The sequence below is a fragment of the Zootoca vivipara genome, chromosome 13 (assembly GCF_965207765.1).
Source record: "Zootoca vivipara chromosome 13, rZooViv2.hap1.1, whole genome shotgun sequence".
NCBI lineage: Eukaryota > Metazoa > Chordata > Lepidosauria > Squamata > Lacertidae > Zootoca > Zootoca vivipara.
The window spans coordinates 24,811,231-24,830,858 of NC_142596.1; the positions used below are offsets into that span (position 1 = coordinate 24,811,231).

Consider the following 19,628-nt stretch of genomic DNA (forward strand, 5'->3'; position numbering starts at 1 on the left):
TACAAATTCACCTATGCAAACAAACAAGAATACTAAGTAGAAAACCTTGTAGCAAGGTTGGTTCAGGGACAGAGTTCCTAGCAGATAGGTTTGTGCATAAGTGATTTTTAAATCTTTGTTGTTGAATTTACTATTCTGAACTAGGGCTGCTTCCTTACCTGTGCTATCTTGGAGGAGTCATTTTGATTTGATTATTGGCTACTAGCTGGACAAAGAGCCATTCTTTAGACAATGTGAGACTTTACACAGAAAGAACCACGTTTTCCCAAACCAATGACAGAGATGCAGAGAGACACGGATAAAGGGTTTCACTGTGACAGCCGAGAACTGGTGTTACCCCTAAATGGTGCTGGTTTATCTAAAGGAAACTCAACTTTGCCTGTACAAACCTGGTCTACTAATAAGATCAGATATAGACTGCCCACAAATATGGTATATTAGATTAGTGAACACAAGGAATAGGGCCTTCTTGATGGTGGCTCCACATTTGTTGACCTCCATTCTCACACCTACGAGAGGCCACTTCAATACAGGCATTTCTTGAAGACTCATTTGTTCCAATCTGCCATTCTTCAACAATGTTTCTTTTATGTCACTGATTACACGAGACTTGTGCTTCTTTATTGCTTCTGGATTCTCCCCCTTCTCCTTTTTGCCCCATTCAAATATTTTATTATCTCACCTTTCCTTCCTGAAGAGTGCCTAGGATGCCTCACAACATAAAAATCTGATAAAACTATGTTAAATGTACCTTAAAAAATGACAGTTCCAAAAGCCTGGATGACCAAAAAACAACAACAAAAATGTATTCAAATGTTCAAGGAAGGAGGTCATCTGGTTTTTCCCAGGCGGTTTTTGCCGCCACAGATCAAGCCCTTGGGACGAAGCCACCCTCTTTGCTATCCGTGGAGGTGAGACTGTGAAAAGGGGGTTTCTCCCGCAGGATTGCAAACTGTGCAGATAGATTTTTTCTAGCTCTGCTCCGTCTCATGATGGCTATACTGTACCACAAATCAGGGTGAAGGACAAGCAAATGTGTTTTTCACATGAAAATAAGGCAGACCTACTGCTATGAAAGACAGAAAAAGAAATTGCTCCTTACTCTGGGAACAGTCTTTGCCTATCCAACCAGGATAGCATTGGCAAGACCCATCCAGGGGGTTACATGTCCCGTTGTTCGTGCACAGACACACTTCGGCACAGTCCTTCCCATATCTTCCGCTTGGACACACTGTATAGAAACAGAAATGCACACAGAATCATAGGATTGTAAAGTTGGAAGGGATCCCAAGGCTCATCTAGTCCAACCCTCTGCAATACAAGAATCCTGCCCACAGCCGTCCCAGGGTGGACTCGTACCACCAACCTTCTGGTTAACAGCCAGATGCACTGACCCAAAGATAACCTTGTCTTGAGTCTCATTGAGCTTCATTATTGGTCACTGGACTGTGGTGTGTGCATGTGTGATGTGTTTGTGTGTAGAGAGAATGCCCTGAAGGTAAAAGGTGTGGTTCAGCTGCTGACGCCAAGGAGGCACATGGCCAGGTGGCTACTGAGATTCTGGAAACACACCGTGAAACGCAAATCACAATGCTAAACTGAGACCCATTGAATGAGTTTTCTGGAGACAAAAAGGATACCTATTCCCCTCTATGGCCACAGGTTGCTATGCATGGCTTTCAATAAGTATATATCCATAGAAATCCATCCATCTACAGATGGATGAAATAAATCCATCCATTGATTAGGACACATGTCATTTCAAAAGAAAACAGAGAGAGAGAGAGAGAGAGAGAGAGAGAGAGAGAGAGAGAGAGAGAGAGAGAGAGAGAGAGAGAGCATCAGTATTAAGTTTTTCACCTAGCACTGCTTAGTCCAGGGATGGCGAACCTATGACACGTGTGTCAGATGTGACACGCAGAGCCCTCACTGCTGGCACACACCCCATCGGCCCATTCACGCTGTTGTTGTTGGTTCCCCCCCATTTGTTCTCCCACTCCTCCTACAGCTTGTCTGTGCTAGAGCTTGTCTCCGCTGTTAAAACCCGGATACTTTGTTGTTGCTGTTGCTGCTAGTAGCCAGAGATTGGTTTTTTAACCCGTTCTCTGCTGGGTTTTTTGGCACTTTGGCAGACTATGTCGATGCTGCGTGTTAGTTCCAGCAAAAGGTATTATTCATCATTTATTTCTGTTCTCTTCCCCCCCCAAAAGCGCAGCAGCTTTGGGGCACCCCGCCAAAAGCAAAGCAACTTTTGCACCCCCCCAAAAATACCTCCTAAACTTTGGTCAGCAGCTCCCCCCAAAAAGCTCAAAAACTCTGGGCACTTTGTGATAAATAAGGGTTTTTTGGTTTGGTTAAATAATTAGTTTTTGGTTTATTAAATAAAGTTATCTATTACAATTATACATTTTTGTTATTTAAACTATAAATATCATGAAATTATGTTTTTCTCGAAGTGACACACCACCCGAGTTATGCTCGGTTTTTTGGCAAATTTTGACACACCAAGCTCAAAAGGTTGCCCATCACTGGCTTAGTCCATAAGACAGGGAGAGGGGGAAAAAACCTTTAATTTTATTCTAAAGCCAATCTGGTGCCCTGCAGATGTTTTGGAATTCAACTCCAATTAGCACCAGCCATCGCAGCCTTGGCTACTCTGCCCCAGGTTGGTGAAGGAACACTGTAACGGTAGCATGTATTGAGGGTATTGAATTAAACTCTTCTATATAGACAGTTATATCCTTAGGTCCCAACATAGCTACAGAATACTGATGGAAAACCAGTACGTAGTCCCTGTTTTTTAGCATGACAATGGAAGCATTGTCAAATTGTTCTTCTTGGCTGCTGGATTCTCTTCCTGACAAAAGCAGGCATCTTATAACTACGCTCACTAAACAGATAAAACCAGCTCACCCAGTCCACCAGTGCAATGGAAGGCACACAAACATAACTGGACTCATGTCCTTGCAAATAGGTAGAGGTATTTTGTTTTTGTTTTGGCATTATTTCCCTACTTTAGCATTTCAACAATTCATGCTTCCTGATTCACATTCACAAGAGATGACCTCAATCTATTCCCAAAGCGCTTCAGTCTGAGATTAAAATCTGGAGCTGGGAATCATCTGCCAGTTCCAACTCCCGCCATGACAGGGACGGTAAGAATAGGCTGGAAGACAATCACATACAGTCTCAAAACACACTTATCTCCCTCCCAGAGTAGATAAAGTTGACTTTGAAGTTAAATGCTAAACGGAACAGTTTTCTCACTGAAATGAGAGAAAACGTAGCAGGCGGGAAGAGAAGGGAGAAATATTCACACTAGAGAGAAAGGACGAAACAATCTTCCACCTGTCTTCCCTCATGCACGGGCCCATTGTTCTAACAGACCTCAGCAATATTATAACACAATTTTGTTATTTGGGGGGGGGGAGGGGAGATGGATTCAGTGACAGGCATCCTTGGCAAAAACATAATCCCATCAAGAGGACGTTCCCAACAGCTTGGTTTTAGAAAGCCAATTTACATAAAATAAAAAGAAGGCAATGATGTTATACGGCCCTTATCGGACTGCGACAGTTACAGAAGTTGGGTTGCTGGGAAATCACATATACTCTCAGACAGGGCTTCTCAATCTTTCTACTACTGGGGCCCACACTTAAGGCAGCTGAAAATTAAAAAGTCCACCCCACCCTCAGTCACAAAACGGTGGCACCGAAAGAGTAAGGGTTTGGCATGGTCAGCTGACATTTACTTGCATCTCTTTCTATGAATATCTAATACATATTCAGAAACGGCTGTTTCTTGCCCCCCCCCAGCAGTTTCCTTGTGGCAAAGAGTTCCATAGGTCAGCATTCCTCAAGGTGTTTGCTCTGGCAGTACTGTGACACAGGCTCCCCATTTCAGGCTGAATTTGTTGACCTGGAGGCTCTAAAGTGAGGATGATTTTTCCTCTGACGTTTCCTGCTTCCCGTCTCCACAAACCTCTCAAAGTATTTTTGTTAGCCTTCTCTCTCATTTCTCTCATTCTCCTTTCATACTTAGCATGGACCTTATTCCCATCCCTACCCCCTTAAGTGCCAGTTTCTTTCATCTGTCTTCTCTGGTCATTTTACACTTACTTCTTCTTGCTAAAACAGCTTTCTTCTCTTATCTCTTTCTATTCCCAATTCATTTGTTTATTATTCTTAATAATAAACATTAACTTTCTCTCTTTCTTTTTTAAAACAGAGGCACAAGTGGCTACACCCCCTTTTGATGGGTTAACTGAGAATGGACGATCTGTTTCATACGGATCTGTACTCAATATCCACACATTATTTTATGATAGCAAACTGACTTGCTGCTGACATGACAATGGCCCAGTTTGCACATCATGGTAAACCATGGAACACAGATGAGTTTTGCTTTGCTCTTCCTCATAAGCCAGTGGCTGAAACAAACTATGTTCTCTGCCTTAGTGTAATGTCCAAACCAGTGGTCATAGTTTGTTTCAGTCAAAAAAGATAAAACACAACTTCAACTTCGATTAATCAAAAGCCAACTTCGATTAACATTGTAGATTTTGTTTTGTTTTGTTTTTTGGAGCTGGGGATAGGAGGAGCTGCCAATTTTGGTTTCTCTCAGCTTCTCATTTTTCATACCTTAAATTCAGTTCTCCACAATGCTGCAGCAATTTGCATTAAAAAAACAAACTGCATGAAAATTCTTTAGCATTTCACTGCAGATTCCTCCCAATAACATTTGTATGCAGTGTTGTATGTTATTTTCACTAATTTATTTTAATGCACACATTCCTGTAAGAGTTACATTTCTGTAAACACAAGTTGGAGATCTGCATCGCAAAACTCAAATACATGCAAATTCTGGAGGATGGAAGCGTTTCCATCCACAGGCTACTTTCAGAAAGCGCAAATTTGAGAAATTCAGATTTAAATGTGAACTGAGTCAAATTTCTCCACTGTTTGGAGCAAAACAGACCACAGTCCTCAGTTTGGATATAACACTAAACTAGAGAATGTGGCTTTTTTGCTCCTGCTCAGAAAGCATGGGTCTTTTCTGCGTCACACTAAACTATGACCTATAGTTTTCCTTCAACAAGCCTTCTAAGTGGATTTGAAAAAAAAAAAATCCAGTCCTGCATTGGATTTGAATAGTTTTGACATATTAAATTATTTAAATTGTTGATGTTATTATCGTCAATCACTTTGGGACATTTCATAGGTGATGATTCATACATGGGATAAATAAATATAATAAATATTGTTGACCACGACATGCAAATGCTGTCATTAGACTGAGATGAACTGCAATGCCCTTCTGGCTGGTAAAAAAACAGCAACCCAGAGTGCATTGGGAAGCTGGTAGTCCAGAACCTGGTAGTTTGGTTGGTCTGGTTCTGATGCAAGTTGGCCTCAGATGAACAAAACACTGTTGCACATTTCATTACCTATGAAGCCAAAGGCTGAGCAATTTGGAAAACAAGTCAACTCAACCATATAATGGGATATATATGGTATTGTGGGGTATATTTGCCTGTAAAATGTTTACTATATATCTTCATTCTCCAAGATTCTCTGAACCATGAAGGGGGGAAACAAACCACTAGAGCCGTTTTCAAAAGTGACTTGTTTACACTTCTTAGAGCCTATTAAGATCTTCACTGAATCTGCATGCATTACGCACAAACAATAGTTAAACGGATCTGAGACATTTTGAATACAGAAAAGGGTAATAATGCTTTCTGTATTAGGAATACAAGGATGTAATTGCCATGTTAATTAGTTATTAGAGCTCTGAAGGGGGACTACTTCAAACCCCTGCTGAGAAATCAGCTGTTTTCTGGCAGCTATAATTCGTTATCAATCCAAGCTGCTTGTGTTCCTATTAATGGTATTTGGGAAAAGAGGGGATCCTTAATTTGGCTTTGGCCTTCCATTGCATAAATCCAGATTAGGGTTCAATGACCCCCCCCTGTTGAGCTTATAAAGTTGTCATTGACCACAATCTTAGGAATGTAAACAGAACTAAGGGTGCATCCAGACTTCCTCTCTTCCTGCTGCTTTCCACTGGGAAACTTCAATTTTTATAGCTGAATCGGAACAAACCTCAATTGATGTTTGCACTGATTCAGCGCTAAAGAGCAAGTTTTCCCAGGGAAAGTGGTGGGGCAAACAGAAAATTGATCGGAGCCATGCCTAGAAAGCACAGGAAAAGCAGAAAACTGATCAGACATGTGCTTTCTAGGCATGGGAGAAGCGGAAGTGTGGGCGAGCCCTTTATCAAGAGAAATCAATATATAATCAACTCCAGTGTTCAAAATCTGCACTGGCTGCCTATACACTACTGGGCTAGGTTCAAGGTTTTTGTATTAGTGTACAAGGCACTTAGTGGGACACGGGTGGTGCTGTGGTCTAAACCACAGAGCCTAGGGCTTGCCGATCGGAAGGTTGGCAGTTCAAATCCCCGCGATGGGGTGAGCTCCCGTTGTTCGGTCCCAACTCCTACCCACCTAGCAGTTCGAAAGGACGTCAAGTGCAAGTAGATAAATAGGTACCGCTCCAACGGGAAGGTAAGCGGTGTTTCTGTGTGCTGCTCTGATTCGCCAGAAGTGGCTTAGACATGCTGGCCACATGACCTGGAAAAACTGCCTGTGGACAAACGCCAGCTCCCTCGGCCTATAGAGCGAGATGAGCGCGCAACCCCAGAGTTGTCCGCGACTGCACCTAACGGTCAGGGGTACCTTTACCTTTACCAGGCCCTTAACAATTCTGGGTCCAGGATACTTAAAAAGGACTGTGTAATTGCTTATATCTATGCCCAATAACCCAAGTCTTTGGGGGAGTCGCCATCAGGGTTCCTGTACAGATTGGGTGCATGGATTGCACCCGCCAGGAAAGGACCCCCTGCTGTGTTCACAGGTCTCTTCCCCCCCCACCCCCCCACTGAATTTCTGGCTCCTACTCAATACCATTTAATTTCCGTTCCTGCAGCCACTTTAATTGAAGTTTGAGTTTATAATTTTAACCGATTGCGTTTCTTCGTATTGTAGCTTTGTAAACCACTTAGAGACTACTGTACTTAAACAGCACGTAACTTGTTTAAACAAACAAACAAACATTAACCATCTGTCGCCATTGCTAGGAATAATAAAATGTAAATAATAAGGAAGCAAAAGCAATAACAAGTAAAATAGATTTAAAAGTAAAAGCGAAAAGTGAAAGTGCGCCTGAATGCAATATTTTGGTGGTAAAGCAACACAGCCTGAGAATCTTGCTGTATTGTGGAATCATCTTATTCAATAAAGAGGTTCTTCACTGGCAAAGGAGGTGCACTCTACATGCCCATGCCCTTTATTTTTGATACTCGCATTTCCTAATTCATTCTTTTTGCACTATACCTTGCAAATTTCTTTCCCACCCCTCCAGGCCTTCTTCGACGGCTCCTAGGTCTTTATTCACAGCCCCATCAATTTACAGGGGTCAATATTGACCACTCTGGGAAACTCTGCTGGAATAATGTCTATGAACCAGCCCGGTGCCCTGTCTGCTAATGGATTTCCTTCCTGGTGCGAAAAGGGACCACTGACTGCTCTGCTCTTGCTTCTCACCTGGCTCTTCTTGTGAACTCTGCTAGCTCGGACCCTGCAAGATACTGCTCTGGATGCTGCTGGTGTTACTGCTGGCTAGCCTTATGTTTACTCAGGACAGGGTCCCCCCCCCCCCCAGTGCTGCAAATCCTAATACACTGGCACCTCGGGTTAGAAATGCTTCAGGTTACAAACACTTCAGGTTACAGACTCCGCTAACCCGGAAGTAGTGCTTCAGGTTGAGGACCCAGAAATTGTGCGGCGGCGGCAGCAGGAGGCCCCATTAGTAAAGGCGCACCTCAGGTTAAGAATGGTTTTGGGTTAAGAACGGACCTCCGGAATGAATTAAGTTCGTAACCCGAGGCACTGCAGGGTTGCATCCAGCTAAGTGCTACTCAGAGTAGAATGAAACGAATCAATCGAAGTTAGTCATGCCTGTTAACTTGAATGGGTCTACTCTAAGTGGGGCTAGCATTGGATGCAACCCTATACTCACATTAATACAGGTAAACATCATATTTCCAAAGCAAGAAAACACATTTCCTTTGTTTCTTTGTTGTGAGGCATCATCATAGAAAAGGGATTCCGTCTTACGCACAAGAGAGAAAAAGGAGAAAGACCCACTGAAGATGTTGCTTGCCGCTGACAGTTTTTACAATCGCTTTTAAACATTATTTCTGCATGTATCTCAGGGGTGCCTATTCAGTTGATTAAAAACGTTTTAAGGCTGACTGATCTCACCGGTTAATCAATTTAAAAATTGCAGCCCCGGTTCCTGTAGTTTTACTTGTTTACTTTGTTTTGCTATTGTTGCAATGACTTGCTTTAAATTTCATACTCTGAGCTGCCCTAGGAAATAAATATTTTAAAATCAATAAATAAAAGAAGAGGAGATGAAATCCCTGCTAGAATCCTATCAGCCAGCAGCAGGAATTAGGTGGTCCGCTGGAAGATGGCTGGTGAACCACAACATCCCTTTGGACCACCCTGTGGCCATCAATTTTTCAAGAGCCTAGAAACCATTTGACCCCGAACTACATCTTCCAATCCAAGGTATTGTATCCCCCTCCCTTTACTCACATACACCATTTAGATGGGCCCTTTCCTCTTCTCTCTTGTTTTCTCCCTCTCCAAGAAAATGGATCGAGGTGTGACCCAAGACACAGGTATGGGCCATAGGACAACCTATGCTCTCTCTTTAGGGCTGGTAGCACAGAGAGGAGTTTTCCTCCTCTCTGCTTAGCTCTAAATAATCTTTCTACTTAGCGAAAAAGTAAAGCACCTGCAATAATACCATAGCTGCATTTTGAAAACAGCAATATTTGTACTGAGTTAGCCTAAAATAAATTATTAAAATGCATCCTTCTCTTCTTTCTCAGTTTTTATATTAAAGAAAAGCATATATATCATATCATATGCTTGCAACATTATGACAAATTGCAACACCGACTGCCTTTAATTAGAACATGAATATTTTATGGCAATTCTGCTGGGTGGATCAACATTTCAAAGGGAAGGCAGGGACGCTCAACAGATTGAAATCAAGAAAACAGGGTTTTGCTTAATGAGATAATTAGGCCTGCTTCAGACTGTGAAAACTAAGCTGGGATTTTTGCATTGAGACAGACACATTCAACGAAAAGGGGAAAGTAAAGTGCTTGCTCTCATATTAATTGGTCTACATCTTGGTGGTGAAAGTGGCAAGGAGAAAAGAAAACATGTTTCTACTTAATCTATGTTTAATTATTTTTGCCTAAGCACTGCCTTTAATTTGTACCTTGTGGGAAAGCATGGCATTAAAAAAAGAGTGAGTTCTATTTTTTCCTTTTAAAAATCCCCAAAGAAACAAAAGATGACGACCGAACAGGCAAATGCCATGCAGCATATTATCTGTTAAATCTACACAACAGCCTTCCCCAACCTGGTGTCCTTCAGATGTTTTAGGCTACAACTCCCTTCAGCCACCATGCTGCCTGAGGGCTGATGGGAATTGTGGTCCAGGGTGGCCTTGGTCTCCCATTTTCCATTCCACTTCACATTTTGAGAATAAAAAAAATTCCACAGCAATTTTCAGCCTAACCGAAAACATCAAAGGAATCATTACAAAATATTAAAATAAAACATTGAAGATTACACTCAAATACGAAATATACATTTACTGGGGCTGGGCGATATCTGGTTTTCAACATTGTGATATATCTGCAGCTAAACATTGCGATATACAGTGGAACCTCGGTTGTCAAATGTAATCCGTTCCGGAAGACTGTTTGGCTTCCGAAACCTTCGACAACCATATCATGATGTCTGAAATAACAATGGAACTATGTTGAGGCACTGGCTGGCTTCATTATTTGCCCCGCACCCTGACTTTTGGCAGCGCCTGCTCTTGTGATTTAATGCTCCCTGCAGGAGGCAGGTGAGAGCTGAGCCAGCAGAGTTAACAGAGAAGCATCGGCTGGCTTCACAATTTTCCCCACATTGTTATTTCTGTATAACACACAGACACACACATATTCACAATATATTGCCAGGTCAGAAATTATGAAACCGATATTACGATATGAACTTCAAACCAGTTTTGGACAATATATCAATAAGCCCTAACATAAGGGTCAGCAAACTTTTCCAGCAGGGGGCTGGTCCACTGTCCCTCAGACTTTGTGGGGGGCCGGACTATATATATATTTTTTTGGGGGGAATGAACAAATTCCTATGCCCCACAAATAACCCAGAGATGCATTTTAAACAAAAGCAGAAATTCTACTCATATAAAACACCAGGCAGGCCCCACAAATAACCCAGAGATGCATTTTAAATAAAAGGACACATTCTACTCATGTAAAAACACACTGATTCCCGGACCGTCCGCTGGGCAGATTTAGAAGGCGATTGGGCCGGATCTGGCCCCTGGGCCTTAGTTTCCCTACCCATGCCCTAACATTTATAGCACCAAATAAATGAACCCCTGTGTTGCAGACTTCAAACCTAATCCAAAAGAGGCAACATGTAGACCGATGAGTAAAGGGCAAAATATATGTCTTTATAAACTGCAGCGAAGCAATAGTCAGCTGTACAATCTACAATCTAACATTTATAGCAGCATAATCGACAACAATGGCAGGACTTGTAGCCCAACAGTGCCGGTCCGCACTGGCTGGCAGCCATTCTCCAGGGTTTCGGGCAGCAGTCTTTTCCATGCTGGGGACTGAACCTAGGGCATTTTACATTGCAAATACAGGTGTTCTACCACTAAGCTACGGCCCCAGCCCTTAAATATATGACCACATGAAGTTGTGTTTTTGCTGAGAAAGGCCCTTGGTCCATCTTGTCCAGTGTTGACTCTTCCAAGGAGCACTGCCCCACCCCACCGCCAGCCCCACCCCTGAGGTCTTTCCTAGCCTGGGTTAAAACCTGGGAATTTCAGTATGGACAGCAAGAGCTCATCCACGATGCTCATCCCTCAGCTATGGGCCAACCCAAACAAGCAGATTTCAGAATTTCATTTTGAAAAGTTCTTGCTGACAATATGTACTTGCTTCTGTGTGCAGTCTGTACTAACTGACAAGTACCTTTTACATTTAATTAACAGCACAACTTACAAGTGCCATTGTGTGCCTGAGATGCTCTAGGTCTGACAGTAAAGAGATGTGAGCCTTGAGTAAAGGTAAAGGGACCCCTGACTGTTAGGTCCAGTTGCGGATGACTCTGGGGTTGCGGCACTCAACTCGCTTCACTGGCCGAGGGAGCTGGCGTACAGCTTCCGGGTCATGTGGTAAGCATGACTAAGCCACTTTTGGAGAGCCAGAGCAGCGCATGGAAACGCCGTTTACCTTCCCGCCAGAGCAGTACCTATTTATCTACTTCCACTGCATGCTTTCAAACTGCTAGGTGGGCAGGAGCAGGGACCGAGCAACGGGAGCTTGAACTGCCGACCTTCTGATCGGCAAGCTCTAGGCTCTGTGGTTTAACCACGTCCTTGAATATCCGGCTGCATTTGCAACATCTGCCACATTTTATTTGCAATTCTGTCCAAAACGAAGGAATTGCCTTACTTAAGCATGTTAGCATACAGCTTATTTACAAAGGGGAGACTAAGTGCTTATTTGCATTTCTGCCTACAAAGGAAAACAGGTTTTATTTCCCCTGCTGCTATCTAGAACCTCAAAGGCTAATAATAATAATAATAATAATAATAATAATAATAATAATAATACAACAAAAAGGCGAGCTTTGCCCAGAAACCTTTCCACTGGCTTCTATCAATTGCTCATAAATAAATGCAACCAGCAAGGACCACCAAGAGTCTTCATACCTTGATTGCAGAGTGGCCCAAAAAATCCTGGGAGGCAGTCACAATGTCCTGTAACGTGATGACAGGGGACAGTGCTGTGAATGCACTGGGGACATGGCTGGCTGCATTGATGTCCGTAGAAACCAGGTGGACAAACTAAAATAAATAACAAAAGCTGTACTACAACTGTAAAGAAGGCAGAAACAATACACTAGTCCTCATCGTTACTACAGTTATTTGCAACAATGCATGCAGTTTACGAAGAAAGCACCATACAGTTTAACCACCCGACTACATTTTTTTCTTAATTGAATGCATTTTTATACGTTGTTTTCATGAATATATCTTTTTAATGCACACCTTCCTAAGCCTATATATTTTCGCACCCATTATTTGGCTGGAGAACTGCAATGCAAGATCTGGATTCCGAAGGATGGCTGTGTTTCAGTTTGTGTATTGTTTTGGAAAGCACAAATTAGGAGGGGGTTTGCATTTAAATCCTATGCCCTTTTAAAATGTGTGTGGGTATTAGGTTCTTGTTGTTTTTATTCTGATTATGTATTTTGTGGTTTTTATATTCTGGTTTTATTCTGTGAACCATCCTGAGACCTGCGGGTATAGGGCTTTATATTATTATTATTTATTATTATTATTATTATTATTATTATTATTATTATTGGGAAACAGAAACAAATTTCTCCTCCATCCCTATATTCAAAACACAAATGAACTATCAGAAGCAAAGAAAGGAATACCTGTCCGGCCTAGTGAGGAGAAGCAGCAACTTGAAATATCCAAGTTCAGTTCAGGGATGGATCTGATAATGAGGGATACTTAGGGGGCAGGTGTGACTCCTGGCATAATGAGGCTGCCGATAATGGAGAAAGGAAGCCAAGTTCTCTTCTTGCCACAGCTCCAAGCAGACCACCTTGGGCTATACAGCCTGATTACATGGATAAGATGAAGGCACTCAGATGCCCTCCTGGCCTGTGCACCACCGACTGATAGAGCTAACCTGTTATTTCTCTCCCCTCTCTGGAAAAGTTTCAATTTCCTCTTGTCACATTCTAAACCCTGGGGATATAAAGTTTGCAAAAACAGAGAGGAAGAAATCCCCCCCCCCCTGGTTCCCTGACTCTCTGAGGGCCTCTTTTGCGGGTCTAGAGAGCAGTTTGACAGCCAGAGAGAGAAATGCCGTGAACTCACAGGGAATGAGGGGTTTGTAATTGAAATGCACAAAGGCCGTGGGTGGCAGCCCTGGCCCAGGTCAGTGCCATTAATGGCTTTAAATAAAAAAGAAAAACAGCAGCTGCAAGTTATTTGGGAGAAAAGGAGCTTGTTCCTGTGTCAAGGGTGACCTGCGAAATTTGGGGCTGGGGAACGAGAAGTGAATTGGGAATTTTGTGTGTGTGCAAAAGTTATTTGCAGAGTTAAAGACACTGGTTCTGTAAAGAGCCACTCTTGAGTTTGACTGCACAGTTCCAGGGTAGACTCAGTAATTGTGTTTGGGTATTCCTGCCATACAAACTGCAAACCTGAGGATGCGATTACTGGGTCAAGCTCAGTTCCACAACCTCTGTTGTGAATCCCTCATTCAGGCCTTTTTTGCAGGGAGAGGGGCTAACTTAAATAAAATATTGGTTTTTTGGGGGGATAAGCCCTGCCCTGAATAATCGGTGTACCGACACCTTTGGATGGCAATGCCCATCAACTTTGCCCCCCCCGGCCCCCTCAAATGTTTTATTGGGGTGTCAAAGACCCCTCAGCCCCTAGGAGTTGGCTCCTATGGCCACCTTCTTCCCTGTGGTCCCCTCCCCACGTAATGGCTGAGGAGGAATTAGGGATGGGATGAGGCGGGTATTTGGCCAATGGGATCCAGAGAGGAAAGTACGTAGGTTGGGGCAAGGGCGTACCCACCATGGGGCAAGTTAGGGCAGCTGCCCTACTCTAGAAGCCAGCTGCCCCCCCCACAAGGGCGTACCCACCGCGGGGCAAGTGGGGGCCGCAGGCTGCCCCTCCCTAGAAGCAGGGCTGGTGGGCAGAGGCGGAGCACAGCCCGGCGGAGCGCGAGTTCGCCATTCCCGCCCGTCTCGCTGCGCCCTCCCTCCAGCTCCCCGTCGCGCCCTCAGGCTAGGCCAAGCGCGGCGGGGAACCAGAGAGCGCGGTGCGGCGGGCGGGAACGCCAAACTTGCGCTCCGCTGGGCTGGGCTGGGCTCTGTCTCCGCCCACCAGCTCTGCTTCTAGGGAGGGGCACAGCCCAGCGGAGCGTGAGTTCGCCGTTCCCGCCCGTCGCGCCGCGCTCTCACTCCCGCTCCCCGTCACGCCCTCAGGCAAAGCCATGCATGGCGGGGAACCAGGGAGCGCGGCAGGGGGGCCTTCCTGCCCTGGCGAACTCCTGCCTTGCTGCCCCCTTTCCTGGCGCAGCGGCGGCTGCACTATTGCCGGCGCCTCCCCAGCTTTCCTCTCTGTGACAAAGGTGCCCGCCTTTGGCCAGGGTCTTTTCGATTGGGCCATCGCGAGGCAGCGGGAGGAGCTTGGCTCCGTCATCTGCCCGCATGCAAAACCGTGCAGGGGCCGGCAGTTGCTGAGAACAGGGTCGCAAGGAGAGAGGGGCGTCTGCGCGGTTCCAGATCTCTCTTTCTCTCTCTCTCTCAATCTCTCTCTCAATCTCCCAGCTGGAGGGAGGTCGCGCCACGGTGCGCTCTGTCGGGCTGTGCTCCGCCTCTGCCCATCAGCCCGGCGCCTCTGACTGCACTTTCCCCGCCCACTTTGTGGCCCCTCCCCTTCCGTGCCTTGGCCCCTCCCCTTGCCCCCCCCTAGTTTTGATCCTGGGTACGCCCATGGGTTGGGGGGAGAACTTACTTCTTTGGCACAGGGGTCCTCGGTAGCCTGGTGCACACTCGCAGGTCCCATCCTCTGGGGAGCAGGACCCCCCGTTTTCACAGTTGCAAGTGATGGAGCAGTTGGGTCCCCATCGCCCTTCTGGGCAGACGCTGTCGCAATGGATGCCTGGAGAAGAGTAGAGATGCAAATCCAAAATGCTTCACAACTGATGTCTTTTTGTGACTGCAAGTTGTTTTAAACGTTTTTCATATTGTGCCTTAATTGTTGTTAACTGCCTGGAGCCTTGGTGTGAAGGCATTGAAGTGTAGGCGGGTTCCCAAGAGGCAAAACAACTGGCCAACTGCTTATATACAGTTCTGAAGGCTGGGGCCACTCCCACTCCCAACGTGATTGGCTGTCTAAACTTCCCAGCTGCAAATCATGACTCAGAATTTAAGGGCCAAGGATTAAGAGGTCCAAATCCTGAAATGTTCTGTGATTGGATATCATGTATTGAAACAGAACACAGGGGCTCAGAATCCTTAGTCCCGACTCAAGCTTAGACAAACACAGACTACTGAATACATAACAGCAGTGCTTTTTTCCCTTAAAAAAATATGTTTAGGGGTACTCTCATTTTCCTACTCATATTGAAATACTGCCCCTCAATGAGGCCAAACTTAGATTCACAAAATGTTTAAGGGTATGCATCCCCCTGCGTACCCCCAGAAAAAAGCCACTTCATAACAGGCATAATAATAATACCAGCAGAAGGACATCATTGCAATAAGTTGTTTCATACCAGTTAATTTTGAAACAAAATATAGCAATTCATTTTAAGGCTAGCATTACATTTTAAATTCACAATAAAACTGGCAAAATAATAAAACACTTGATATTATTTAAGTCAAGTCATACAGAGTGGCGTCTAATAGGGTGATGGGCGTGGCCGCTGTGATGGTGGCACCCTTTGTCTTGGCACCCAGGCTGCTTCATGCACTTTGGGAGACGTATGTCAGAAGCTATAAGAGGGTGAGGGGTGGGTATGGGTGTGGAGGAAGGCAGCGACCCTTCCCCTGAATTTGCAGCTTCAGTGTGGGCTTTCAGGAAATAAGCCTCCAGGTAGGAATGTCAAAAGAATTGCAATGGAGACAGAAAAGTAAGTGGGAATTGTTGTAGTTTGCATGCTCATCTGTGGTGAGGAGCTTAAATCTGTGATTTTGGTGCTTAAACTGTATACCGCCCTTCATACATGGATGAAATGGAAAAATAAATGTTCTCTGATTGTTAGGACACAGGTTATGTCCCTGCTCTGCAGAGCACTTAGCATAGCGGGCAGATCCCACCCTGGACTCTCTCTTTATTCGCATAAATTTGTATGCTCTGCAAACGTGCAGAGATGCAAATCTAGGCACCAAATGGCTCCCAGGACAATAGTTTGGCATTTATTATAACGTTCAAATCTACCAAAGTGCACTCTGTGTGTGCAGAGACTCTTAGTAGGTGATTTAAAGGCTCTGTCCTCCAGTATTCTAATTAGTGACATTTAAATAAGGGCTCCTGCTCTTTCACTTGTCAACAAATGAATTAAAATAAACCAGGGCCCAATCCTGCAAGCCCACGGGGGGGTCTCTAAGGACCTGTCATTCATCTGTGTAAGACTCACGAGGGCAAGACTTTATTTTACTCAAATTAATGGGAGTACTCCTGAGAATCATATAACCTGATCAGATTGGAGATGGAGCAAGGGTGCCTGTGGCTTTAACAGATGCAAAAGAGGGGGATTCTCACGTGGACAGGAAAAAGGCATCGATCTCTCCCATGAGTTGAATTGGTGGCACCTTCTGAAATCTGATGAGTCTCCCCATTTTTTGCATTTGAGTGAAGGGGAGTCCCAGGGCAGGTGCAGGAGGGGGTGCCTGGGGTGGGGGGTGTCTGTGCAGCTGAGCCACCCAGGATTCACCACAGCTCCAGGGTGTTGCACATTCACAATTTGTTTAGAAGTTTGAAACAGTAAAAAAGGAAGTTTATGTATCCCCCAAATCAAACAGTTGTATGTCCCTGGACCCCAAAATAGACATTAGAATACCCCATAGGGCACATCTGCACAATTGCAACAATAATAGCTGTTCAAGGCTATCATGCTTCCGAAATACTACTTGTAAACGCATGATGATATTGCATAGTTTTCACACCCACACACCTATAAGTTAGTTGTACAGTCATACCTCGGTTTAAGTACGCTTCGGTTTGAGTACTTTCAGTTTAAGTACTCCGCGGACCCGTCTGGAATGGATTAATCCACTTTCCATTACTTTCAATGGGAAAGTTCGCTTCAGGTTAAGTACGCTTCAGGTTAAGTACAGACTTCTGGAACCAACTGTGTACTTAAATTGAGGTAGCACTGTATTTATTGATTTGGGGGTTTTCTTTCCTCCCCAGGCAATACGTACTGTACATTCAAAGATTTCTGTGCTTAAAATACTGCCGTTCTGTGAGTTTCCTCTAATAACTTTTTTACTTGACGAGGAGGAAATGCTTAAGCAGTGATACTGATGTAGAATAAAATGTCCCTATTTTCATCTGAGGAATGGTAGAGGGTATAGATCTGAACTAATTCAACTCCATAAAGTTTGTTTTGTGGAATAGCTTTTAATCACAGTTGTGATGCGTGGCAGGGTTTTGGTCTTTCAGACTGTGCAAGTACAGGGCCCTTGGTACTCTCTGAACTGCATCATGGGGCTGCTGCCCGCTGAATTACGCCTGCAGTTTAATCGCTGAGCCTGCTACGTGTGAATGTCCGTGGGCTTGACCTTGCCCGAACCAGCATGGAAGAAACAACATTTTTCACACGGTTGGGTTTCAACATGACCAAAAACACCACAACACTTTCTTGATAGATGCACTGGTACCTTGACATTGGCAAGGTAGATTTGGAAAGAAAAGCAGCCTGTAGTTTGGGAATGCTGTTCTCAGGGGCTTAGGAAGGTGTGTGTGGTGGGGGCGGTTTGCCCCAGGTGCCATCTCTGAGGGGGGTGACAAAAAGGCACACCGCGGGCGGCTAGGCCCACCACCCCAGGGCACGACGGTGCGAGGTGCTGGTGCGAATCATACCACCACAGTCGCACGCAGAGGATCGCACTGCCACTGCTGCAGCTGTGCATGGAGGATCACCGCAGCTGCAGCCACGTGCGGAGGATTGTGCCGCCACTGCACGGCGGATCCCCCCCCCCCCGGTGCACGGCATGGCCACTGTTCCAGGCACCCTGGAGAAGAGAAGGTTAAGGGGGGAAAGGGGGGGATATGATAGCCATGTTCAAATATTTTAAAGGATGCCATATAGAGGAGGGAGAAAGGTTGTTTTCTGCTGCTCCAGAGAAGCGGACACGGAGCAATGGATTCAAACTACAAGAAAGAAGATTCCACCTAAACATTAGGAAGAACTTCCTGACAGTAAGAGCTCTTCGACTGTGGAATTTGCTGCCAGGGAGAGTGGTGGAGTCTCCTTCTTTGGAGGTCTTTAAGCAGAGGCTTGACAGCCATCTGTCAGGAATGCTTTGATGGTGTTTCCTGCTTGGCAGGGGGTTGGACTGGCTGGCCCTTGTGGTCTCTTCCAACTCTATGATTCTATGATTCACCCATGCAGCCAGCTGTTCTGCTTTGAAGAAGTAGCAAGTTTATGCTCTGAGTCTACAGTTTTAATGAACACTAACCACCACTTAGTGCATTCCATGTGGCTAAAGGCATGGGAAAGAAAAGGAAGAAAAAGGGTTGGGAGATGTATATTGTGCAAGGGAATAAACAATCATATATTTTGCAAAGCCTTTGACTGTGTCGACCACAGCAAACTATGGCAAGTTCTTAAAGAAATGGGAGTGCCTGATCACCTCATCTGTCTCCTGAGAAATCTCTATGTGGGACAAGAAGCTACAGTTAGAACTGGATATGGAACAACCGATTGGTTCAAAATTGGGAAAGGAGTACGACAAGGTTGTATATTGTCTCCCTGCTTATTTAACTTATATGCAGAATTCATCATGCGAAAGGCTGGACTAGATGAATCCCAAGCAGGAATTAAGATTGCCGGAAGAAATATCAACAACCTCAGATATGCAGATGACACAACCTTGATGGCAGAAAGTGAGGAGGAATTAAAGAACCTTTTAATGAGGGTGAAAGAGGAGAGCGCAAAATATGGTCTGAAGCTCAACATCAAAAAAACCAAGATCATGGCCACTGGTCCCATCACCTCCTGGCAAATAGAAGGGGAAGAAATGGAGGCAGTGAGAGATTTTACTTTCTTGGGCTCCTTGATCACTGCAGATGGTGACAGCAGTCACGAAATTAAAAGACGCCTGCTTCTTGGGAGAAAAGCAATGACAAACCTAGACAGCATCTTAAAAAGCAGAGACATCACCTTGCCGACAAAGGTCCGTATAGTTAAAGCTATGGTTTTCCCAGTAGTGATGTATGGAAGTGAGAGCTGGACCATAAAGAAGGCTGATCGCCGAAGAATTGATGCTTTTGAATTATGGTGCTGGAGGAGACTCTTGAGAGTCCCATGGACTGCTAGAAGATCAAACCTATCCATTCTTAAGGAAATCAGCCCTGAGTGCTCCCTGGAAGGACAGATCGTGAAGCTGAGGCTCCAATACTTTGGCCACCTCATGAGAAGAGAAGAATCCTTGGAAAAGACCCTGATGTTGGGAAAGATTGAGGGCACTAGGAGAAGGGGACGACAGAGGACGAGATGGTTGGACAGTGTTCTCGAGGCTACGGACATGAGTTTGACCGAACTGCGGGAGGCAGTGGAAGACAGGAGTGCCTGGCGTGCTATGGTCCATGGGGTCACGAAGAGTCGGACACGACTAAACAACAACAACAACAATATTTTGCAAAACCTCTCCTCCACTGCCTTCTGCATATTTT

At 44.8% G+C, this 19,628-nt stretch overlaps 1 long non-coding RNA gene across 1 annotated transcript; it reads right to left on the reverse strand.

Moving 5' to 3' along the window:
- Nucleotides 1–1,102: 1,102 nt before the first annotated feature.
- LOC148683654 (uncharacterized) lies at nucleotides 1,103–14,870 on the reverse strand. Its single transcript, XR_015946874.1, has 3 exons — nucleotides 14,739–14,870; nucleotides 11,898–12,032; nucleotides 1,103–1,231 (listed from the first exon to the last, which is right to left on the reverse strand). It is a non-coding gene; the product is annotated as an uncharacterized LOC148683654 (long non-coding RNA).
- Between the last annotated feature and the right edge of the window lie 4,758 nt (nucleotides 14,871–19,628).